The following is a 26,736-nucleotide window of genomic DNA, read 5'->3' on the forward strand; positions in this document are numbered from 1 at the left end:
TGTTGAGGGAGTGGATTTTAAGATATACAGAACCACATCGCAGAAGACCTTGTATGCCAGCAAAGAGGTCTGGATTTTATCCCATGAGCTATGACAAGCCATTTCTTGAATGAATGGATCACTCAAGGAATTAATCAAACCACTACGCCCAGCACACAGAACTCAAGCTGGTCACTCTACTCTTCCAGTTCACTGTCTAGTATCTCCTGACACCAACTTCTCATTCCATGCCTTACAAGCTTGCTTTGTTCTTTTTCTCCTTTCCTCCAGAGGTCCCCCTGTAAGAAATTCTTTCCCCACTCTGCTTTTCTAAACTCAATTCATCCTTCTAGATTGAACTCAAACTGCATTCTTTTCTGTGATGCTTTCCATGGTAATCTGAGTCTACAGTTTATAAATGTTCCTCCATCACATGGACCATGCCATGCATTCTTCCTAAGGCACACAATGCAGACAATGTTCAAGAGATTTTTTTGACCCTTTACCTCTAAAGTGAAGCAAGATGGCAGGAGATGACAGTAAGGCAAAAGTCAGAGCATGAGGGTAAGTGGCCTAAGAAAGGAAACCTCCCCCAACTTCACAGTACACACTACTCTCAGTAACTTTCTTCACCACTCTCAAGCCTAAAAGAAAAGAACATGGATTTGAGAGAGCTAGATCTGGACTGGGCAGCAACTCTGCAGTACTGTGCAACATTTTTGGCTGTGTGCATCATAGCCCTGGTTCAAAACACCCAGAGACTTGATAAGAAATAGATACCAACAGAAGAGTTGAATGATGGATCTGTGATCTCTGGAAAAAAGAATGGGGGGACGGGACGCTGTGACTGTGTTTTACTATTGATACTTGCAGTAAAAAAAGGAAATTCACCTGAGGGCCCATGCCATAAACAAAAGAATTCATGAAGACCACAGAGATAGATGGGAGGGTGAGGACAAGGGAACTGGATCCAGAAGATTTAGAACCTCGTGAAGTATTGAGGGAGAAAATCCGAGTATAAGAAGGGAGTGTGTTAAAAAAGGGCTATTGGTGTGTAGCTGGGAGAGTCATCTAGGACAAGAAGCTTCGCCAGAGAAACGTGTCCTGGGGTGTAAATATTTAGTGTTTTCTCCGTGTGGAACCAAACCCCATTATGCTCAGTGTCAAATACAGAACCTCTCATTGAAGTTGGCATTTAGCATTCAGCTTTGTCTTGTCCTTTTTACATATGCATAATCTCTTAGATTTATGCAATAATGCAAAAACCATGGTGCTTTCTTTTATGTAGCCAATAAAAAATCTTTTCATCTTCAACCACTTTATGTTAAAGTGGGTTAAGAGAATTCTGCCAATAATTTCAAAAAGCAGCTAATACTTGAAAATATTCTCTCAATGACTTAAAAATGCCCTAGATAAAAGCTGTCTACACCTTCTTTCTTATTTATTGAGTGTGAAAACGGACCACTTTTCCTTTCCACTAACTTGTAAGGAAAAAATTTAAATATGGGGAAAAAGAATGTGATTTTGGATATATGCCACACTTTTCTCATGAAATCTTCAAAAAAGGACAGTATTTAGGGGATATAAAAATGATTTAATCTACTGGGTCTTTGGAAGAATGTTTTAAAACCATGTATCAATGGTACCATGGATTTTAAAACAGAGAGAAAATAAGCCAGACCATTTCGTCATTTAATTTTGTGGAAAACAGAACTATTGCTGAAGTATTTTCCTTAGGCCTGGCAGAAAAAAGCAATAATCATTTTATATTATGCTTTGAACTAGAATAGGTGTTTTATCCAAATTCACATGAACTAGTTCATCTAGAAGTTGTAAAGCAAAAAAAAAGAGGGTAATAACTACCTCCTGGTAGTCTACAGTAGGTCTCTTATATTATTTTTGATGATAGAGTCTACATTAATCAAATATAAATAATTCACTTAACTTTCCAGTTAAAATAGCATCATCGTGTCATCTCTTCCATCAGGAGTACTCTTCTCCTTTCTTCTGGCTTATGTAAAGTGGCTCAGAGCAGGAGGAGTTGGGTGGTTTATAGAGTTTTCTGTCATGTGGAAATATTCTTAGATGCTATATTTTGAGAAACACTGAAAGGATAGTCAGGGATATTTATTGGGTAGGCCAAAAAGTTTGTTTGGGTTTTCGATACAATGGTACACTAAACCCAAATGAACTTTTTGGCCAACCCAATGTATTGAGTGCAATTGCTTGTATTTGCAGAGCCCAGAAGTGCTTATTTCAGGTGAATTATCAGATTCCAGTAGTATCACCACTCAATCTAATGGGAAAGGCAGAGTCTCAAAAGGAAAAAAAATGAATGGAAGTGTCTTTTCCTGTTACTAATAACTCTGCCTGTACTGTCATTGGCTTAGGAAAAACCACAAAGGAAGTAGAAGGTCACAGTTTCATAACCTCCCATTCCTAGCTGAATGAGTCATAACCCTCTTACATATCCCTAAAATGTAACAAAACTCAGGTCATACCACTATATAGTAGCATGAATGATTGAGGCTAAGTCATGAGTAATTCAAACTACCTAAGAGATGTCAGTTATTCAAGGCTAACTATTAAATAGAACAAATCATATCTCACCAACCTAAGTCTTAAATCCATTACTATGTAATAGCTATAGTGAAAATTGTCAAGAAGCTAAGTTACATATGATAGACCATTGAGAAGAAAGACCATGTTAAGTTCAGAAACATAGACATAAGGTAAATGACATTCCATAGTCAGAAGGGCAGACATATGGAGTTAATAAGGAAGTAAGAATATTTCTACCTGTCAATTACTTTTCAAGTTAACTTTCCCATCTAGATAACCCACGAAGTATTTTACTTGTCTTAAATGTTCAGTTATAGCTTCATCCAACAGCATTCCAAGTAAAAAAGTTTATTATACCTCTTAAATTTAAACTTTATATTTATTTGTATTTTTTTGGAGATGCCGCACAGCATACAGGAATCCATTTCACTTGCTGTGAAAGTCCTAACCAGTGGACCACCGGAGAATTCCCAATACCTCTTAATTTTTAAGAGTCTCATTTTCATTTCACCCTGACCTTAAAGTAGGCAATGTAAACATTAACATCTCCATTTTGCTAGTGAGAGGCAGTTATTAAATGACTTGGCTCAAGTCACATAGCTGCTAAGAGAACTGGAAAACACAAACTGAGGTCCCCTGACATCTAATTCAATGTTCATTAGTCACCTCTGTATGATATTAATACCTATTGTAGAAAGAAAAGAGACAAACGTGACTCCTAAACATCACCAAAAAGGGGAAAGAGCGGTCTTTCCACCCTGATCATGGGGAAATAAATGGCTAGAAGACAGAATATGTCATGAAGATAGAGGATGCTATATGATTAAGGTGGCAGAATGGTCCACATACACCTATGCCAGAAATCCCTTCCCAAGGCTAATTTGCAGAGCACCCTTATGTACCTCAATTAGCAGTTTCACGGCACAGACTTCAAGCGTGTCATACTCTCTCATGCTCCAGTGGTCTTGTGTACGATATTCTCTTCACTTGGAACTCCCTACCCTCCTCGTCTACCAAAGCCAATCTTTATTCATACTTAAGTGTCCAAGCACACCTCCTTCCATGAAACCTTCCCTCACATCCCTTAGCAGACTTTGATGTTAGGTTTTCTAAACTCCCATAGCACTTTGAATATGATAGCTCCTGTCACCTTGGATTATAACTTTCTACTAACAACACACTAGACTACAAACCCCTGACAGTGGTGGTTGGGTCTCTCTTATGTTTTTATTATACCTAACTCAATGCCTGTCACATAGTAACCCAATTAGAGGAGGCAATTTTAATGAAATCAAGTCAGCAGAGATAAGTTCTTCTCTCCTCTAAAACTATGCATTGTTTTCAGATGATTAAGCAAGACATTATGAAAGAGGTTTTATCCTTCTAAAGGGGTTCAGAACAAGCCTCCCCAAAATGTACCACTTTTGTATAGGATTATTTTGAGCAAAAGGCAATCAAGATTCTGCGGGCTCAAAAGAAACTTCTACCACTCCCTTATGTATCTAGAGGAATTAAAATTGGGGGTCTTTTCCAAAATAAGTGATTACCAGAGATAAATGTTATCTGAGTGGCCTACTGTATAAATCTAATTACTCAAAATCTGGGCTTCCCAGGTGGTGCTAGTGGTAAAGAACCCACCTGCCAATGCAGGAGACATAAGAGATGCAGATTTGATCCCTGGGTTGGGAAGATCCCTGGAGGAGGGCATGGCAACCCACTCCAGTATTCTTGCTGGAGAATCCCATGGACAGAGGAGCCTGGTGGACTATAGACCGCACACATACCTAAATGAGGCCTTTTGGTATCTGTGTGACAGATGTCGTATGTGCCTACCATGGTGCCTAGAATGGTAGGTACTCTCTGTGATGGAAGGGAGGACAAAAAATGTTGCCTGCCATTTCAGTAAGCACAGAATGCTGCCCTCCATCAAGCCATCAGCTGCTGTGCTGCCCCGACAGCACACCCAGAGGGGAATTCAGGATGGAGAAAAACAGGATACCTATCTAAGGAATAAGTCAATGAGCCCAGACTCCTACATCTTCTTTTGCACAGAAAAGCACTAAAAAAATTAACTTGAGATGTCTGGGTTTTTTTTTTTTTTTTAGTAGTAGTAATCTTTTGACCTTCGGTTATAAGCTCATTTTTTTTTCAGCAAAAACTATATATCCTGACTCGTCCCTTACCTCAAGGGAACAGTTCCTCAGAGCTCTCTGAGAGACTGTCCCCTGGGCTATAATCCTCAGTAAGGTCCTCCAATAAAACATAAATCACAACTTTTCTTCAGTCAACAGATGCTTGGAGGAGTGAGTGACTGAATAACTGAACTGAGCAAAGGAAATAGCTACTACAAGTAAGGGAAACGCCAATTATCATCTGTCTAAGTCAGGGTAGTATGGGTAAAGCTAGAAACTGAGGAAATGCATTTCATTGGTTAATCACCAGTGAACACTGGTGATAGTTTAAACCAGTGAACACTGAAAAATGAAAGAGTGTCTCCTAAAACCAGTCATTTCTACAGACTGCTAACTGAAAAGGATAAAAGTATAGTCTTTGGACAGTTACATCCTATTAAATTATTATAACCAGGGATGATGAAATAGTAAATCACAAAATCCAATGTTGACAATAACTGCTCGACTAAATCAAACAACAATAAAAAATAAAACAGTGTATTCAACCAAGCAAGCCATGGCACATCACCAATACCTAGTAACTCAAAAGTTATGCTGAGAAGTCACGAGTAAAATACACAAGTGAAGCACAAGAGGGCCCAATGCTAACAAGCCCCGCCAACTTTAGAAATAGAGAAGAATATACATATTTGATTAAAGACCTATGAAGCTTCTGTTTCAATATGAAATGATAATTTAGGCCTAAGAAGTCTCAAATCCCTTTCTCACCCCGTTGCCTGGCCTTTCCCCTATGCAATGGGCAGGGTAGAAATGGCAAAAATATTAACATAATGAACAAAATAAAGAATAAAAGACAAAGCAGTTCCCCACAGGAAAGAGCTGATTCACAATACAGTTTAACACAGGCATAGGGTTAGGGAGAGGGGGTGATGGCTTCTGCAGTTGTGAGGGCTTACTGACGGAGGATTAACCACTATCTTCTGTGTGTTCTGGGCCATTGTTAGGCTGGAGGTTTCTTTTTAAACAAAAGTAATGTGGTCTTATAAAAGGGAGTTAGTGTTTTGCTAACACTGGAGTTGAATTTTGCCACTGGGACATAGAAATACAATGTATAACTCCCTATGGACTAGTTGGAAATACAAGAGTCATAAAAGCTTCTAGGATCCTGAATCCTATAGGAAAGAGTGGCTCAGAAGCCACAGAGAATAGTCAGCAGCCAAGGAAACAGACAATAACAATTAAAGGAATAAGTCCCAGAACAATGAAAAATTGGTAGCAAAAAACAGAATTGTGTGTTAAGTAATCACACAACAGCCAAGAGTAAATCTGACCTGCCATCTTTTCGAATCTGAAATTTAGACTTAATTATGTCTTCTCTATTGCTTTCATCATCTCAACCTTCCATAACTCCTTGTGTCGATGTAGACTCCACTTTCAAGGCCCCTTCAACCCCAGCCCTTTTATCAGTAAATTTAAGGTTCTGGCTTTGTTGCAAAAGAATTTGGAGATGAAGTGATAGGTAAGAAGTGTATTTATTTAGAGAGAAACACACTCCACAGACAGAGTGTGGGCCATCTCAGAAGGTGAGAGAGAGCCTCAAAATATGGCACAGCTACTTTTTCTGGGCTGGCTAATTTCACAGGTTAATGAGTGGGAGGAGTATTCCAATTATTTGGGAGAAAGGGCAGGGATTTCCAGGAATTGGGCCATGACCCACTTTTTGACATTTTATGGTTGGCCTCAGAACTGTCATGGCACTGGTGGGTGTGTCATTTGGCATACTAATATATTACAATGAGCACATAATGAGGCTCAAGGTCTACTGGAAATCGAATCTTCCGCCATCTTGGACCCAGCTGGTTCTAACCAGTCTCTGTCATGTCTTATGGCCATATCATTCTTTTAAATGCTGTGCCCTGCTCCCTTCCCTCCTGTTTCAGCCCCACCTTATTTATTCAACCCTATTTCCCACTATAAGCCATCCCAGAGTTTCACACAACCAGGAAACACAGAACCCTTTACCCAGAACTGCCATGGGAGTTATAAATTTTTTAAAAAAATTACAACTTACAATTTCTGTGGATTCAAGAGAAGTCACACAGACATGTTACACAGAAACAATTCAGGGAATGGAGGTCCAGAGGAAAGGGAAATTAGCAGAGGTTTTCCTTGTCCCCAGATATCGTCTCCTACAGGGCCAACTCTTCCTCCAATAAACTTTCTTCCAACTCTTCTGCCTACCTCACCTCTCCTCACTGTTTGCTCTGTACCACTGCCAGAAATTCTAGCAATTACAGGTTCATTTTAGCTAAATAGAAGTTTGTTGAAATTGTACCAAGTACAACTGCTGGGATGAGGTAGCTATCAGTTTTTCACACCTTAGTGTGAATGCATTTAGTTAAGTTTTTTCAAATAGCATAGAGCTGCTGACCTCAGGGAATGGGGAAGGCTGGTAGTGAGAGGGAGCCTTCTGGAATCATGGCAACCTTGGGCGGGATGCTATTTGAGGGAAGTTGGCAAGGGGCCTTGCTGGATAGAGAAATTTGTCACAGGAGAACAACACAGCTCAACTTCCAGCACCACAGTGTCTTCAAGTCCAGAAGCTACCACGCCTTTCCGGACCCCCTGCTGCCAGACCCTGGAGCCCGAACTAGTACTGCCTATGGACTAGTACTCAAGCAGGTTAAATACAGTGTCTGCGGCAGGGCCAGAAACCTCACCACCATGTATATGATGTATCCTGTCCATACAAATGATCTGTAAATAAACCTTTAGAATTCATGTCATTGATAGGTTGGGAAATACACATACTTTTTTTTTGCTGCACTGCAAGCATGTGGGACCTAAGTTCCCTGGCCAGGGATCAAACCCGCTGCCCCTGCAGTGCAAGTAGTCTTAACTACTGAACCACCAGGGAAGTACCCATACTTCTCAACCTCTATCTCCTCTCCTCCAATACACACACTCTTGGCAGGTAGTCTCTTCTATTTTAGAGATGCTGTTTTTTCCTGTCGCCATCCATTCAAGAAACTTGACTGAACTCAAGTGAACACTGCCCTTGCCTGGGTTTTGGCTGTTCCTCTGCTCTTAAGTTTCAAATCAAGCTCTACCTAATTTTGATTCTCCAACACTCACCAAATGCCCTCTTTTTTAAACTCTTGCAGCACTCACCTTAGCCTCTGAAATAAAGACTGAAAGCTAGCTTTCTACAGGCAGAAGCCATTCATTCATCCTCCCAAACAATTAATAAGCATCTACTTCTGTTGTGTTTAGGCTGGAAGTTCAAACCAGAGTAAGTCCAGCTTCCTACAACCCTAGAGGTGGCCAGAGCGCAGGGAACATCAAGTACAGTCACAATACAACGTGAGATACACTACAGTGGAGGTGCCATGAACGCACATGGAGAGCCCTAACTGAGCAGGGAATCAGGCAAGTTTCATGGAGGTGACACCTGAGCTGAGTTTTTAAGAATAAGCAGGGATAGGTCAGGCAGTCAAGAGACATAGAGGGACTGGTGAGGAGAGAGGCAAATTCGTTAAGACTAAACTGCAAATACGACAGCATAAAGTCTTAAACTAGTAGTGGGGGACATTCAAAAAAATGTTAGGAGATAAATAGACAGGACTTACTGACTGGAGATGATGACAGTGGCTAAAGTGTGGATCAATTACCATGTGCTAAACAGTGTTATAAATGCCTTACTCACTAAACAATTTAACTTATCTTTACTATGATCTTATAATGTAGGTACTGTTAATATCCCCATTTTACAGAAAAGTAAGGAATAGAAAAATCAAGTGACATGAAGCAGACAGTGAGTAAACACTGGAACTGAAATTTGACTTCAAGCAGTGTAGCTCCAAAGACCACCACCTAAGCCGTACACTATCTTTGAATGTGAGGTTGTGAAGGAGAGGGGAGCCCAGGACAGAGAGAGAAAACCGTCAAGTCAGAAAAGGCCACAATCTATGGAACTTGAATACATTATCTGTTGCATTTATTATTTCTGCTCCTTTTTCTTAATGTCAAAAGCAAATTTCTCTATTCGTTTTCTTTCTATATGTTCTAGTATTTTCTTCGATAGACTGGTAATCCAAAGGTACCTAGTCTTGACCTCTGCCTGTTCTCTCTCTCTCTTTTTTTTTTGCACTTGGCATATTCAGCCTCTTCCTAAAATGATTTACCTTTCTGGCTTATCTCCATTATGAGGCTGACAGTATCCAAAAACACATCTTACTCATCTTTGATGAACAGCATCCAGTACCTAATATGTATTCAGTAAATATTAATTGGCTTGAAAATAGAATAGCAATGATTCTTGAAGTTCCCTATTCCTCAGTCATCTGTAAATGGACTTTGTCATCTCATTCCTACCTTTATGAGTTTTTTTTCCTTTAAATCAACTCTTCAAAAATTTATGTTTATCTTAAAGGGAAAATGCTATACTTATTATTGCAAATGGAAAACTGCTATAATGTACCACAATGAAAAGGCAAGTGTAAAAACAGACACAACTCCTAAAACAAGAAATGCTTGCTTGTACACAAATCAACACCATCCTATTCCCCACATAGTGCCTCACACATGCTATGGAGTAGAGTGAGGTTTTTTCCTATTGAAGTGAAATTCACATACCATAATTAACAATTTTATATTGAACAACTCAATGGCAACTAGCACATTCTGAATGGGAGGCAACTACGACTTCTATCTTGTCCTCAAATATTTTCATCACCCCCAAATAAAAACCCATATCCATTAAGCAGCTGCTCCTTATCCTCCCATGCCTGAAGCCACTGGCAACTACCAATATGCATTCTGTCTCAATGGATTTATCTATTTTGATATTTCACATAAATGAGAGTCATAAATTATGTGATCCTTTGTGCCAAGCTTCTTTCACTTAGCATAATGTTTTGGAGGTTCATCCACAATGTACAGAGTATCAGTACTTCATTTCTGTTTATGGTGAAATATTACATTGTACATATATAGCACAATTCATTTAGCCATTCATTCATCAATGGACATTTAAGTTGTTTCCATCTTTGGCTCTTGTGACTAGTTATGAATATGCATGTACATGCATTTGTTTGCCTACCTGTTTTCCTTTCTTCTGGGTGTATAGCTAGGAGTGGAATTTCTGGGTCATATGTTTAATGTTTTGAGGAAACTTTGGGGTAGATTTTGTATAGCATACTCTTTTTGTGTTTCAAAATAACACATGGAATTAGAAGATTTCACACCAGGATGTGTGTGTCCAAACAAATGACATGTAAGGAAAGAGGCACATTCTTATCAAACTTATGAAAATACAAATTTTAGATACTTTTCATCATATTTATACACTAGTTGTTTTCTTGGCAGTTAGTCCCTTTACATCAGTAGCAGATGGTTCAGGCAATTACTAAATTAGGTCTTTCTATCTGAAAATACATGACTGATTTCATCAAAATCATGCCCTAGTATGAGCATTTCCTTCACAGTCTAGCACCTTTACATTTTAGAAATTCCATTTTATCCCTTGATCGGTGCTAGTTCAACAACAAAATGGGGGGGCGGGGAGCAACCAAATCTAGAGCACAGGCTTAATTACAATTCACAATTACACTTCTGACAAATACTCTGTAGATTTAAAAATCACCATTTCCTGGATATAAAGTTTTGCTCTCTCCTTGAAGTAACTGCAGCCACGCACTGTCAGGCATGCCTGAGCACCGCACTAGTGATGCAGGTGGTGTGGAAGAGATGTTGTTACCTGCTCTGATCTTGACTTCAGCAATAATATCCACGAAATCACAAGTGTAATACACCAGGCTTTTTTACCCTAACAAACATTAAAATGAACAACCAAACTATTGAAATTGAAAGTGTAAGCCTGTGTACTGCCTGGAGTCTTTATACTGCCAGTAGCACACACACCATACTTCAGAAAACACTGTTCTGACAGGAGCTATTGTTTAAAACTGCACGTGCTATACTCACATATTTTGTTTGCCAACAAACAGGAAGTTACTCTCTTGTCTGCAAACTGACAAAGAACAAATGTCCAACTCAATACAAAGAGTTATCAACAAACACAACTCAACAAAGGAGTTCTTAAGAAATCTGAAGACTTAGACCTCTTGAGTTCCTAAGAGAAAGGTGAAGGATGTCAGGTGAGCATCTCCTAGAATCCAAGTTGTGAGGACACATGCTTCCAGGACTCACAGTCACTTGCACTTTGCAACATCTTCCACTGGGAGATGCACTCATCCTGTGATTTGAAAGAATCCTTTGTATTCAAAGAGCACCCACCTCTAATTTAAATAGCATGCTACCTTGCTTCCAGTAGTAAGCTGTGTCACCCAAGTCCCATATGTGCTGTCATGTCCTACTCTTTGTGACTCTACGGACTGTAGTCCTCTGTCCATGGGATTCTTCAGGCAAGAGTATTGGAGTGGGTTGCCATGCCCTCCTCGGGGGATCTTCCTGACCCAGGGATCAAACCCACATTTCCTGCATCTTCCTGCATTGCAGACAGATTCTTTACCACTGAGCCACTGTGGAAGCCCCACTGACACACCATCTACTGTCCAAAAACAGAGAAGAATTTTTAAACAAATCATTTCCTTTTTTCAATATAAAGATTATCATAGAGAATCTTTATTCTTATTCTAAAGTGAAAGCATTTAACCAAGTTTTCAAAAAAGGTATCCATGGCTATATACAAAAACAGAATATACCTTAAAAGCTGCATAAAAAGTAGAATTTTCCAGTTTGAAGACTTTCACTGCTGAAAGTCTACTCACATATTACTGGGTTGAGGGTTAATGAAAAACAAAACCAACAAACAAAAATCTATCTGTAGGTCAAATATTTTGAAAATTGGTCTAAGATATAACAAAATAACTTAAGAATATAAGAATAAATATAAAGATTAAATAGGATAATATATGTAAAGTGCCTAGTACATGGCTTCTTTGTGTCACAGCAATTTAACAATTGGCAGTTTAGATCATCCAAGATCAGGTAGCTCTCCCTGCTCCTTGGAACTAAACCACAAATCCTCTGGCCACAATTAAATTACAACTGTCAGGGCTCCCATAATTCTATTTGTTCCCCTATTTTAGCACCCACCATATTCTACCTCATCTAATAATTATATGTATTTATATATCTATTTTATTAGGCTGTAAGCACCTCTGAAGGCTCCTTAAATCTTAAAAGAAAATGCAACTAAAACCACTTAATAAATGTGACTAATATTACTTTACTTTTGTATGATGCCCTACTAATTACAAAGTACTTTCATGTCCATGATTTCATTAATTAATGATCTTTTATTATCTCTGCCTCACCAAGAAGGAAACTGAAACCCAGGGAGGTCAAGTGATAGCTTATTAAAAGCAAAGCTTGGCTTAGAAATAGAGTTTACAAAAGCAAATAGGGAGAGAAAGGGAGAAGAGTGACTAAGACATTTCCCAAAAGGATATGTGGAATGTGTGGTCTTGATTTTTTCAACTACAGACACAATAGATAATCTCTTAAGAATCACCTTGCAATTGATACATGGTGGTTCAGAGGGACCTTAAACTGGTTGCATCTGCCTAGGCCTAATCAGGAAAGAAACCAAACAATAATTTGAACTGAGAGTTTCACAAAAAGAATTATTAGCTGTGACAGGGGATTTGAATAACAGGGAACTGGAGTGATGAGCAATTGACTAGTGCTAAGTAAAGCCAATTCTAAAAAATACAGGAATGTCAGATGTCAGGAACAACTATTACCCCTAAGGCTGAGATAAAGCATGCAAGTAAGAGATCCCTCCCTCAAGGCTAAGTGTCCAAGGAAGTACCCAACCCAGAGCCAAGATCCAGACCTTATGTGGGGAGGACACAGCTCACGGAAGGGCAGAGAAGTTGCTATGGTACTCATCTTTGGAATTTCTGGAAAAATGAGGCAGCTTTGGACATTTTCAGAAATTTCAAAGATGAGCCTATTATTTGGAACATACCCAAAATGCACCCTCTAGAAAGTGTCTGACCAGAAGCCCTCTGAAACAACACTAAGGGGGCACCGGGAAAAACTACTGCCGATTGAGTGAAGAAACTAAGCACTAGAGAAGACACTCAATTTGCCTGAACAGTACTGAGCAAGCCCACAGGAACCAGGAAGCAAAACCCTCTCCTCCTGCTATGTCTTTCCAGCACCCTAAACTAACAAAACTTCAATGTCAAGCGGTAAAGAAAGCAAACAGATAAAAGCCTCAGAGCTATGTCCACAGAGCAGGCAAAAAGGGTGAATCTGAACCTGAGGGTCAATTAATCAATAACTAGCACACTGGTTAACTGAGAAATACTGTTTGTAAGTAAGAGTCAAATTACAGCACAGCTAGCTACAATTATTGCTTTACAAAGTCTGCATTCTGAACAATTTGCTAGAATGAGAATTATGTAGCTATGTCGTTTTGATTCTATTACTTCATGCTATATAAAAGACAAGCTGATGGATACCAACTCATATCCACTTATGAGGTTATAATTAGGTAAAAACGCCTTCACAAAATTTTGAAGGCAGAGTATTAGACTTTGACCTATGTAATCTAACCGGCCAGGATACTAAAGAAGAGAACCTTAAAAGACTATGTAGAATAAAAAGGTAAAAATCACCTCTCCATCCAGAAACCAGAATGGATAATGATACACAATGAATGTGTGGTATGAGAGACAATATACTGTAACTATGGAATTATTCCTAAAATAATGATTTTACCTGTTTAGAGTGGTCTTTACTGTCAAAGTGCTTTCACAGCTGCTAACTCATTTTAAACTTGTAAGATGGAAAACTGTGAGCACATTTGATGGACAGGAACATAAACCACAAATACTAAAAATTAATCAGTTAACCTAAGCTCACATAGTAATTTGCCATTGCCCTTCCGCAAGAGATCTACTTACAGGGTCTAAAGTCCACTTAGCTTTTTGACCAAACAGATGTATCCAAGAGGTTCTTTAAGGCTAAAACCAATCCCTATCCGAGAATCTCAACCTATCACTGGTAATTACAGGGGGTTTTCTATTGCAACTTTCTCTCTTCTTCTCATCTCCTAAAAACGCTATAGAATAAACTTAATTTCAATTTACTTTGATCAAAAGTATATTTGAGGGGGACTTCCCTGGTAGTCCAGTGGTTAAGACTTCACCTTCCAATGCAGGGGGTGCGGGTTTGATCCCTGGTCAGGGAACTAAGATCCCACATGCCTTGCGGGTAGCCAAAAAACCAAAACATAAAACAGAAGCAATACTGTAACAAAGTCAACAGACTTTATAAAAAAAAAAAAGTATATTTGAGAAATCTTGCAACCTGCAGAAATTACATTATCATTGACTAGAGATGAATATAAAAGTAAAGCTATGTTCATTTCAATGGTGCTCAGGGGAGTGTTTTCCCATGCTTTTTGAGTCACAACAGCGAAACGTCAAAAACATCTTGGGGTCCTACAAAGGGTAGCCAACTTAATTTTGCAAAGCAGGAATACTTTCAAAGGCAACTATTAATCCATGACCACTCATCCACAGTTTCAAAATCCAAACAATTGGAAATCAAATGGTTCTTTTTTTGTTCTTGCCTATAACTCAACTCATTTGACAGCAAAATCTGAGCCGACCTGAACTCATCTGGCAGTAAAACCTGACATGAACAAACTGGAGGCTATCCACAGGTTTTTCTCACTTAGTATAAATATTCTTGCATTTCACTGCAGAAATATTACTCTGATTATGGGTGTCAACTCAGCTCCTACCAGGGCTGTTATGTAATATAGGAGACATGTACTCTATTACCTGTCTGAAAAAAGAACCTAAATTCTGAAACACACCTTGCCTTAAGGTTTTCAGATAATAAGGATACACAAACTCTCATCACCATCATTTCATCATTTCATCTCATCACCATCATTGCATTAAAGAAAAGGCAGACAGACATTTTAACAACCCAAAAGAAAAAAGATAATCTCAGAATAAAGGATGGTTCTTTACAAACAATAAATTCAGCTTTCTGGGAGAAAAAAAAAAAAAAACATGAAATGGTTGTCTTTTTATTTTACTTCAGACCTGTGACAATGCCCATGACAACTAGCTTTCATGTGCTAACAAGCATCTGGGACCCACCGCCAGAAGACTTTCTGCTCAAGTGGCTCCATGCTCACTGTAAGTAGAGCAAAAAGCCCGCACTGATGTGAAGACCCAGCACCGCCAAAAATAAACAAAATTATTAAAAAGAGATGGTCTTTGGAATCTTTTTGTAGTCTGGGACAGGACAATCATTCCAGGATGGGACCACGTAAACCCATTCTATGACAGCTCTTGGCCACAGCAAAAGATCCAGTGGTCGTGGAACTTTAAATGTTTTTAAAATTTAAATTTAATGGAATTTTAAAATGTTTTTCCCCCTTAAACTGCCTTTAGGGAACAGATCAGAAGGTTCTGGCATCTCTGGACCAAATCGAACTGAAAAGGTTCTTTGATTTGTAAAGAATTAATGTAACTGAATGAATATGTATATACAAAAATAAATCTAAAAAAATCTAAACATACATCCTGATTGTGAGAACACTGCACAAGCTGGGAGGAAAACCCACCAGTAAATCATCTTGTTGCTTAAGAATCTTACAGCTTTTGTAGATTGCTTCTTTCTGAGTACCACCTCTTCCTGGAACAGTTTGATGTATTAAAAAAAAACTAGAGTACTCAGACATGTCAAATTCAATCCCAGTAGATGCTACTGAATCAAGTGTCCTACAGTTTAAGAGAGATCATTTACTCTCTCCTACAAGGGCCACCATCTGCATCTATAAACAAGGCAATAAATTGTTCAGTTCAACAACATTTAATGAGCCTCTACTTTGCATAAGTCACTGGTTTAGATGCAGGCAATGGAAGGCTAGATAGGAGCATGTCATTTTCATCATGGACTCCAGTCTAGTCCAGAGAGACTATTAAAAAAGTAATTATTATGCCATGTGCTAAGTGATCTGATTGATGTGCAATCAAACACAGTGCGATCGAATATCATGTAGTTCAGCTGGAGGTAGGGAGCAGAGTTCACAGATCCATCAAATACAAAGGCACAGAGGGTCTGAATAAACGGAGGGAGGCCTTAACCACAGAAGACTATGGCCTTTCCTCTTGTGTACCATATTGCCTCTTTACATTCATCCTTATATGTATTTCAAAATATAAATAACTCCATAAATCAGAGGAAAGGAAATCAAAGATAAAGATGAGAATAAATTCTTTATGAGAATAAATGTGATGCTCATGAAATATCAGTACTCTTTTTGCCTCCCCATCACTTGGTACCTGTGCCTACCTGGTGCTCTGAGCACATGCTTTATTACCTATTAGGCAATCAACATCATCACTGCAATATGAAAGAATGTGGCACATTTGGCAAAGGAAAAATAGACGGTACAACAATAGCATAGGTTATAAGAATGAGAAGTAGCAGAAAACGGGGCTAGAAAGATGTCTTTGAAGGGCTTTCTATGCCATGCTGAGGAAATCCAAATTTTTGAACTCATGTCTTTAACCTTCAATAACCAGGAAGAGGTTACTATGCAATGTGTTTTAAAATTACCCCCATTCAAAAATGGTTATTATGATGAAGTCATGATTCTATATGTTATCTGAAAAGTCATCTTATTCCCAACTGCATCATTCTCTGACATTGTATTTCTACAGTATCATCAAATAATAATCCAATCAGGAATGATCACTAACTAGTAAGCTAATGAATATTAATCTGAAGAAAACAACTCAAGTTGACAAGCAAAAATATCATAAAATATAATGAAGAAAATGTGGCTGTTGACTGCATAAAAACACTATTTATAATAAAAACAACAGGGGCTTCCCTGGCGGCTCAGTGGTAAAGAATCCACCTGCCAATGCACAAGACATGGGTTCGATCCCCGATCCAGGAAGATCCCACATGCTGTGGAGCAACTAAACCTGTGTGCCACAACTACTGAAGCCTGAGCGCTCTAGAGCCCATGCTCCACAACAAGAGAAGCCACCACAATGAGAAGCCCACACATTGCAACTAGAGAGTAGCCCCTGCTCACCACAACTAGAGAATAGACCGTGCAGCAACGAAGACTCAACACAGCCAAAAAGAAATAATTTTTAAAAAGCATTTAAAATTTGTGCACAACAACAACAACAACAAAAGGTGTGTGAGATAACTAAACATCCAATAGAAAGGGAGTAATAATTGACAATTTAGTTTGTGAGGAAAAAAAAGTGACAACTGAACAGTCAAAATCAAGTTCATGTCCTTCCGCCTCCTCAACAGTCTGGTCAGAAAGCTCTAAGTAGGGCCAAGCAAAGTAGGTGTCTGTCCTCTGGTGAGGGCAGGGGGGCAGGGTATGAAGAAGGCCCTTTATGGGGCTTCAGAGGATAAAGAAGGTGTTACTGCAGGGAAGCAATATCAAGGGGTGGCCTGACATGGCAAGTTGAATTCCAAACAAAATGAGGACAGTATTCATGCAGGCAGAGAGCAGCCACAGTCAGACCTTCAGGCTGGAGGCCGACTTCCCGGGAGGGGAGAGGGCAGGGTGCATTGACAGGACACGGGCTGCATATGGCACTGGCCAAAGAACAGAAGACACGTTTCTTTTTGGCCTTGCCACACAGCTTGGAGGATCTCAGCTCCCCAACAAAGGATCAAATTCAGGTCCTCAGCAGTGAAAGCACTAAGTCTTAACAGCTGGTCTGAATTCCCCGAGGAGACCCAGTTCCTACTATTAGAGATTCAGGGGTGAACACATGGGAAGGGAGGAAGCTAGAATGAACTCTGGTGTTGTATCAGAGTTTGAAGTATTGAAAGGAACTCATGGTTTTCAACATAATGAAATAAATATGTAAAGTTTTACACGTGTGTTATACACACACACATCTATTTTCTAGCTCTGCTCACTGACAGGGCCCAGGAACAGCAATACTCTGATAGCAATGAACACACATAGCACACAGATTTTGGTTCTAGAAACAATTGTCCACTAAAAGGAACCAGGATGACTGGCAGAGAAAGTATAATATTTTGGTTCTTTCTAGATGATTTCAAAATGTAAGGAAGAATGACGGAGACATGTCAAAACACTCAGAAACCAACATGGATGGGCTCCTACTGCCAAAATCTGGGAACATTTGGCATCAAAATATATAACAGATTATAACTCTTTGGACAACACTGGAACCTATGACTCCATACCAACACAAATAAATAAAATATTAAAAAATGTGATGAGTCCTAATTATAAGAAATGCAAATGAAAATCACAAAAAGGCATCATTTCACACTGGTCAGAATGGCTAGCCTAAAAAAAAAAAATCTACAAATAATAAATGCTGGAGAGGGTGTGGAGAAAAGGGAACCTCCTACACTGTTGGTGGGAATATAAATTGGTACAGCCACTATGGAGAACAATATGGAGGTTCCTTAAAAAACTAAAAATAGAGCAATGACATGAATATTCACTGGAAGGACCTATGCTGAAGCTGAAGCTCCAATATTTAAACCACCTGATGCAAAGAGCAGACTCTTTAAAAAAGACCCTGATACTGGGAAAGATTGAAGGCAGGAAAAGAGGGTGACAGAGGATGAGATGGTTGGATGGCATCACTGACTTGATGGACATGAGTTTGAGCAAACTCTGGGAGATAGTGAAGGACAGGGAAGCCTGGCGTGCTACAGTCCACAGGGTCACAAAGAGTCAGACGTGACTTAGCGACTGAACAAAAATGATCCAGCAATCCCATTCCAGGGCATATATCCAGAAAAGATGAAAACTGTAATTTGAAAAGATACATGCAATCCACTGTCCAGAGCAGCACTATCTACAATAGCCAAGACATGGAAACAATCCAAGTGCCCACTAACAGATGATTGGCTTAAAGATGTGGCATATATATACAATGGAATCTTACTTTGCCATAAAAAAGAATAAAATAATGCCATTTGCAGCAACATGGATGGACCTAGAGATGGTCATACTAAGTGAAGGGAGTCAGACAGAGAAAGACAGATATTATATCACTTATATGTGGAATCTAAAAATAATACAGAATTAGACTAACAGACACAGAAAGCAAACTTACGATTACCAAAGAGGAAATAAAGGGGAGGAGGGATAAATTAGGAATATGGGATTAACAGATACAAACCACATAAGATAGATAAGCAACAAAGATTTACTTCACAGTACAGGAAACTACTTTCAATATCTTAAAATAACATATAATGGAAAATAATTTGAAAAAATATATTTATAACTGAATCACTTTACTGCACACCTGAAACTAACACAATACTGCAAATTAAAATTGTACTATACTTCAAGTTAAAAAAAAAAAGGTTGATGAGGAACAAGATATTTTTAGAGTCTCAAAGTACTCCTACTACCTGCCCAGAAATACCATTAATTAGAAAGGAGAGAAAAAGCAATTTTACCATGGAGAAGCCTGACAGACAGCAGCTTAATCAAGTTAACATCACCAATATGGGACAAATTAAAATCACGTTTTACCTAACAGGATACAATGAGAATACAGTAGCATTTCTGTGCAATTCTTGCTGATGAAGGAAGATCTGAATATAATCATGACAAACCATTAGGACTAACTCAAACTGAAGGACATTCTACAAAATAATTGGTCTTCAGTCTTCAAAAGTGCCAAGGCCATGAAAGTCAAGGAAAGACTGAGGAAGTGTTGCATATGAAGAAAACTGAAGCGACATTACAATTAAATGCAATACATGATGCTGAACTGAAACTTTTTGCTATCAAGAATGTTTTGGGGATAACTGGAAATATCTGAATGGGTTTTGCTTAGAATATGGTAATGTATTAATGTCAATTTCCTCATTTTGACGGCTGAATTAAGTTACATGGGAGAATGGTCCCATTTATAGGAATTATACACTCGAGAATTTGGGGTTAATGGGCATTGTGTTATCAAGTTTCTCTAAAATGAGTCAAGAAAAAGAAAAGTTCTGTGTACTTGTTTTATCGTTTTTCTGTAAATTTGAGATTGTTTCAAAATAAAAAGTATTACAAATTGGAAAATGCTAATATAAATTTTGGTACATGTATATAATAAAATAGTATTAGGTTGGTGTAAAAGTAGTTGCAGTTTTGCATTGTTGAAATTTGTTGTTTGATATTGGAAAGTGTTAGTCACTCAGTCGTGCCCAACTCTTTGTGACCTCATGAACTGTAGCCCACCAGGCTCCTCTGTCCATGGAATTCTCCAGGCAAAGAATACTGGAGTGGGTTGCCATTTCCTTCTCCAGGGGATCTTCTTCCCAACCCAGGGATCGAACCTGGGTCTCCTGCACTGCAGGCAGATTCTTTACTGTCTGAGCCAGAGTACATTCTTAAATAAATGTGGTAGCGTTATACATCATTTCAATGTGCATTTTTCACTTTATTTTTTTTGCTAATGACTTATTACTTGCTATTTATTTTATATTTATTTTAGACTATAGAAATGATGTTAGACAAAAAGCAAATTCAAGCAATTTTTTTATTCAAGTTCAAAATGGGTCATAAAGCAGGGGAGACAACTAGCAACATCAACAATGCATTTGGCCCAGGAACTGCTAACAAACGCATAGTGCGGTGGCAGTTCAAGAAGTTTTGCAAAGGAGATGAGAGCCTTGAAGATGAGGAGCATAGTGGCCAGCCATTGGAAGTTGACAATGACCAGTTGAGAGGATCATCAAAGCTGATCCTCTTACAACTACATGAGCAGTTCAGTTCAGTTCAGTTCAGTTGCTCAGTCATGTCTGACTCTTTGTGATCCCATGGACTGCAGCATGCCAGGCTTCCCTGTCCATCACCAACTCCCAGAGCTTGCTCAAACTCATGTCCATTGAGTCGGTGATGCCATCCAACCATCTCATCCTCTGTCGTCCCCTTCTCCTCCTGCCTTCAATCTTTCCCAGCATCAGGGTCTATTTCCAATGAGTCAGTTCTTCGCATCAGGTTGCCAAAGTATTGGAGCTTCAGCTTCAGCATCAGTCCTTCCATGAACATTCAGGACTGATTTCCTTTAGGACTGACTGGTTGGATCTCCTTGCAGTCCAAGGGACTCTCAAGAATCTTCTCCAGCACCAGTTCAAAAGCATCAATTTTTCGGTGCTCAGCCTTCTTTATGGTCCAACTCTCACATCCATATATGACTACTGAAAAAACATAGCTTTGACTATACGGACCTTTGTCCCAAAGCCAACTTGCACCAAAAAAAGGTCATGGTTACTGTTTGGTGGTCTGCTGCCAGTCTGATCCACTACAGCTTTCTGAATCCCTGGTGAAACCATTACATCTGAGAAGTATGCTCAGAGAATCGAAGAGATGCACCAAAAACTGCAATGCCTGCAGCCAGCACAGGTCAACAGAAAGGGCCCAATTCTTCTCCATAACAATGCCTGACTGCACATCATACAACCAACACTTCAAAAGTTGAATGAATTGGGCTATGAAGTTTTGCCTCATCTGCCATATTCACCTGACCTCTTGCCAACTGACTACCACTTCTTCAAGCATCTCAACAACTTTTTGCAGGGAAAATGCTTCCACAACCAGCAGGAGGCAGAAAATACTTTCCAAGAGTTCATCGAATCCTGAAGCATGGATTTTTATGCTACAGGAATAAACAAACTTATTTCTCATTGACAAAAATGTGTTGATTGTAATGGTTCCTATTTTGATTAATAAAGATGTGTTTGAGCCTCTAGTTATAATGATTTAAAATTCACGGTCCGAAACTGCAATTACTTTTTTACCACTAACACTTTTCATCAACCTAATACTTACAACAAGGCTGATGAGAACAATTATAAGAGGGAATATTTGAGTGTTTATTATGTTTTTTATAAGCATTTGATTTTATAAGCATATGACATTGAGAAATGCTGAGGAGGAATAGGGACATAGAAAGATATACTGATATATGAAAAATGAAAATACAAAATAATATCTATTATATTTTATAAAAACAATCATACATACATTTTATATAAATATAGACCAAAATATTAAACAAGTAGTAAAACAACTGAATGATATAAAATTTCTTTTCATGAAAGTACTAAGTTCTAAGTGCTCGGGCCTGGTGCACTGGGAAGACCCAGAGGGATCGGGTGGAGAGGGAGGTGGGAGGGGGGACTGGGATGGGGAATACATGTAAATCCATGGCTAATTCATTTCAATGTATAACAAAAACTACTGTAATGATGTAAAGTAATTAGCCTCCAACTAATTAAAAAAAAAAGAAAATCTAAAAAATAAATAAATAAAAGTACTAAGTTCTAAAAATAATGAGATATATTAATTTTGCAATATGGCTTATTTCAAAATGAACCATTTAAAATATTTAATAGTAATGTGAAAATGAAAGTGTTAGTTGCTCAGTCGTGTCTGACTCTTTGTGACCCCATGAACTGTAGCCCACCAAGCCTCCTCTGTCCATGGAATTCTCCAGGCAAGAATACTGGAGTGGGTTGCCATTTCCTTCTCCAGGGGATCTTTCCAACCCAGGGATCAAACCTGGGTCTCCTACATTGCAGGCAGATTCTTTACCATCTGAGCCACAGGGAAGCCCATATGGGGAAACATTAACATTGCATTATTAGAGAAATACATGACATAAAAATATGTGTAAGGTAGGAGTCTAATTTTGCTTTATTTTAAGAAAGAAAGGGAAAAAATGAGTGAAATATATCTAAATGCTAAAATAGTTGAATTTAAATAATGAAATTATTTTTTGTTTATGCTTTTCTGCATTTTCTCAATTTTATACTATACATAGATCAATTTTATTTTAAAAAATGTTATTTTTTTCACTAGGTAGATGGTTAATGATATGGAAAGTGTTAATGGCATCAATTTGTATAACTGAAAACTGTACACACATCATGATCATGTAAAATATATGCATGGAAAAACAGTTGAAAGGATATATGCCAACACAATAACTGGTTTACCTTAGATAAGGTGGGGTAATGTGAGATTTATTTTCTTTTCTACATTTTTCAAAATTTCTGTAATTTTCATATACATAAATATACATGTATTTCATCTATTATGTGTAAAAATCATCTTAATAAGGTAAGGAAAGTACATGAAGGGCACTGGAATAAGAATTAGGGATAAATGTTTTAGAAAATAATTATTAAAACTGAAAAAGATCCATTATCTTAACACTCTCAAACACACAGCATGGTATTGACAGAGTAGACATGGATACTGAGAGTGGTGAACAAGACAATGGCCTAATCCTTAGGACACTGCCTAATCCCCAGTTTGTGAATATGTTACCTGACATGGTAAAATGGACTACAGATGTGATTAAATTGAGGGCTAGGAAACGCAGAGGGAGGTGTTACACTGGATTATTCAAGTAGACTCAATGTAACCATAAGCATTCTTAAAACGGAAGAAGGAAGCAGAAGAGGTCCAAGTGATGAGATCTGAGACCAACTCAACCCACTGTTGCTGGCTTTGAAGATGGAGGAAGAGAGCAAAGTAGTGTAGGCAGCTCTGGAAGATTAGAAAGGCAAGGAAACAGAATTTCCCTTAAAGACTCCAAAAGGAACGCAGTCCTGTCTATACCTTGACTTTAGCCCCATGACCTCCAGAACTGCAAGATAATAAATCTGTGTTGTTTTAAGCACTGAGATTGTGGTTATTCATTACAGCAAGAGGAAACTAATATATAGGGTTATATTGTTGTTTAGTCACTAAGTTGTGTCTGATTCTTTGTGATCCCATGGACTGTAGCCCACCAGGCTCCTCTGTCCATGGGATTTCCCAGGCAAGAGTACTGGAGTGGGTTGCCATTTTCTTCCTCCAGGGGATCTTCCTGACCCAGGGGTCGAACCCATGTCTCCTGCACTACAAGCAGATTCTTTACCGCTGAGCCACCAGGAAAGCCCATGTGGGGCTATAGACAACTGTAAAGGAATTGATGATTTTAGCAATCTGTCTTAGAGAAAACAAAATGACTGAGGCAGGGGAATGAGCTGAAATTGAACTAACAATGTTTTTAACAGCAAGAGTTGTGCCTGGATATGGATATGTCATTAAGTATATGCTTATGTCCAACTAATATGCTAGAATAGCACTCAGTAATGTTCAGGATACAGATGGGGCTAAGATTCCATCTAGTAATATTTTTATCTACCTCCCTGCTTGCCACTGATTATTAGATGAAGGCTTATTCCCTTATTATAACTGATGCAAGTGTTAATTCCCTTATTAATACTTATCCGTCCCACAGAAAAGAAACTACATGAACTATATAGCCAAAAGTATTTTATACATGTAATTATAGACTACATACTACATACCATGTATTTATGTATATAAATACATACATATTTAACTATAAATATAAAATTTATGTACCAAACAATACTGAAAATCTGACAAAAAACATTTTATTATAGAAACTTTTTTTTTGCTTTAAATATGCAAAATTTAAGTATCTGAAATAAAAATGATACTTTACGTCAGAAAACCTGGGTATTGATGTCCTGGATCTTTCCCTTACTACGTGAACTTGGAAAAGGTCTCTCATCTTTGCATATCACATTCCTTGCCTTTTTACATTTAAGAGGGTTGAACAATATCTCTATAATCTTTTTCTATCTTTAAAGAAATGCAGTCTCTTTTTCTGTGGAGCCACAACTATTCTTAGAAAAACAAGCAGTCTTAACTCTGTTCTCAACTCCTTTCAAAAATCAACTTGAATTGCTGTAGGGTCAGCCTTCCAGGGAGAAAAATGTAATTCAAGCATATCATCTCATTAATTTTCAAGACAGGAGAAAGAAAGTATTTCTGTTTGGGAAAAAAAAGAGAGAGAGAAAGAAAAAGAAATGGGTAGCATGCTAAATAAATTACCACTGTTGGCAGAGGCAGGACTAGAAAACAGGGTTTTTCAAACTCAGGATTGCATTCTGCCTTTTCAGCAGAAGGGTCTCTCAGGTAAATGAACTGTCCTTAAAGGGAATGGATAGGAGTATGGGATTAAGAGCTAATAGTTATGTACTCTGCCCTACATGTCACATGGTCAAAGGATAAATGTAACATGAAGAGGCAGACTCTAGGGTCCAGAGATCAAATAGCTCTTCTCTCCCTAGAGGCCTTACTGGTTTTAGCCCTGCCTCAGGGAACCTAGAGAGAAGAGTATGTTCTAAGGGGCCTCCCACTGACTCAAACAGCCACCCAAACTTGAGAAGACAAAATTGGGACCTAAGCCAAGCCTGAGGGACCTGCCAACTCTGGACAATGGCTGATCTCAGACAAGTTCAGACGAAGTTACATAATACTATTTTCAATAATGTGCCAGGAAAAATAAATGACACTGTCTATATCTATGCACAGCTCCTGTCGAAAAAAACAAGTTTAATTCAAATTAACTCTGCTGTCTCTGTTATTTTGTTTCCCGGAAAACAGATTGCTAAAATCACCAGAGAATTTTTTTTCTAGCTATTGGGAGCTCATATCTGTGTCAGCTATGTCATGCTGTGCTGATAAAGGAAAATGTCTCCACCTTCAGAAGAATTTACTTCATAATATACCCAGGGAGGGAGAAGGACATATTCCTTTTCCCTCAATGGCAGATTAAGGCCTTGGACTCTAAGAGGAGACCCAAAATAGGGCTGCCTGGGGGTCACAAAGCTTGAAACTGCCATAGCTAAAACCCAAAGGCAGGCACAGAAACTATAATCCAAAGTAAGAGTGGAGCTTCCTTCCAGGAAAAAGAAAAGGTATGACTCTTTTTCTGTTCATTTTAATTTAAAATGAAGCAACGGTTGGGCGGGGGGATCTTCCTGGTGGCTCAGTGGTAAAGACTCCATCTGCCAATGCAGGAGATATGGTTTGATCCTTTATCTGGGAAGATCCCACATGCCGAGGAGCAACTAAGCCCATGCTCCACAACTACTGAGCCTGTGCTCTAGAGCCTGGGAGCCACAACTATTGGGCCCATGCATGCTAGAGCTCCTGCAACTTCTCTGCAACTAGAGAAACCACTGCAATGAGAAGCCTGTGCATTGATCGCAACTAGAGAGTAGTCCCCACTCACCGCATAGAGAAAAGCCCATGCAGCAATGAAGACCCAGCACAGCCAAAATAAATAAATAAATAAAATTATTTATAAAACTAAAACAAAGCAATGATAGAAAAGCATTAGGAGATCGGAAGTCAACATGTCACATGACAGTGATGACCAGAAGATAAAGGAAAGCTTTGTTGCCTGTGTATTTTCAAAAAGCATCCACATCATGGAAGGCTCTGAACTATTTCATGGGTCCCACATAACCCATGACCCAATTGTGATTCAGGAGGCTTTGGAAATTTTATATAATCTTTCAACACTCTCCACGCAACTGCATTTGTTGGGAAGATGAAAAGGGGGAAAAACTGAAAGACAGGAAATGGAGAGAAGTGAAAACTTTTTAAAGAAAAGCTTACTTTTGTCAACCTCCAGGTCCCCAATTCATTTATAGCACTTAACCTATTAATTAATATGTACGCACTTTCAAAATACAGCAGAAATGCCTTGACCTTGCGATTTCCCTGGTGGTCCAGGGGCTAAGACTCCACACTCCCAATGCAGGGGGCCCAGGTTCGATCCCAATCAGGGAACTAGATCCCACATGCTGCAATTAAAGATCCCACCCTACCATCACCATTGAAATGAGTTGTTACTACTATGGGAGTTATAAGAAAAGAAGACCTCATTCTGTTTGGAAGAGGAATGGAGTTGATATTAGTGAAGATATTACAGAGGAGTTAAGACCTTTGCTGGGTCTTGAAGGATAAACGGGAGTTGGTTAGGCCAACAACCAGGGAGAAGGCACTATTAAGTCTACCACAGGGAGTATGTGCCAGATTTCTTCGCCATAAAGGTACTATGTTTTCCTTTCCACTCTTTCCTTTGGAAAGTAAATGCTGCTGCTGCTAAGTCGCTTCAGTCATGTCCAACTCTGTGCGACCCCATAGACGGCAGCC

General features: G+C 38.7%; 1 protein-coding gene across 9 annotated transcripts in view; it reads right to left on the reverse strand.

Annotated features, from left to right (window-relative positions):
• KLHL13 (kelch like family member 13) overlaps positions 1 to 26,736 on the reverse strand; it is a 189,496-nt gene that overhangs the window by 70,952 nt on the left and 91,808 nt on the right. The window lies entirely within an intron of this gene.

The sequence above is a fragment of the Odocoileus virginianus genome, unplaced genomic scaffold (assembly GCF_023699985.2).
Source record: "Odocoileus virginianus isolate 20LAN1187 ecotype Illinois unplaced genomic scaffold, Ovbor_1.2 Unplaced_Scaffold_1, whole genome shotgun sequence".
Classification (NCBI taxonomy): domain Eukaryota; kingdom Metazoa; phylum Chordata; class Mammalia; order Artiodactyla; family Cervidae; genus Odocoileus; species Odocoileus virginianus.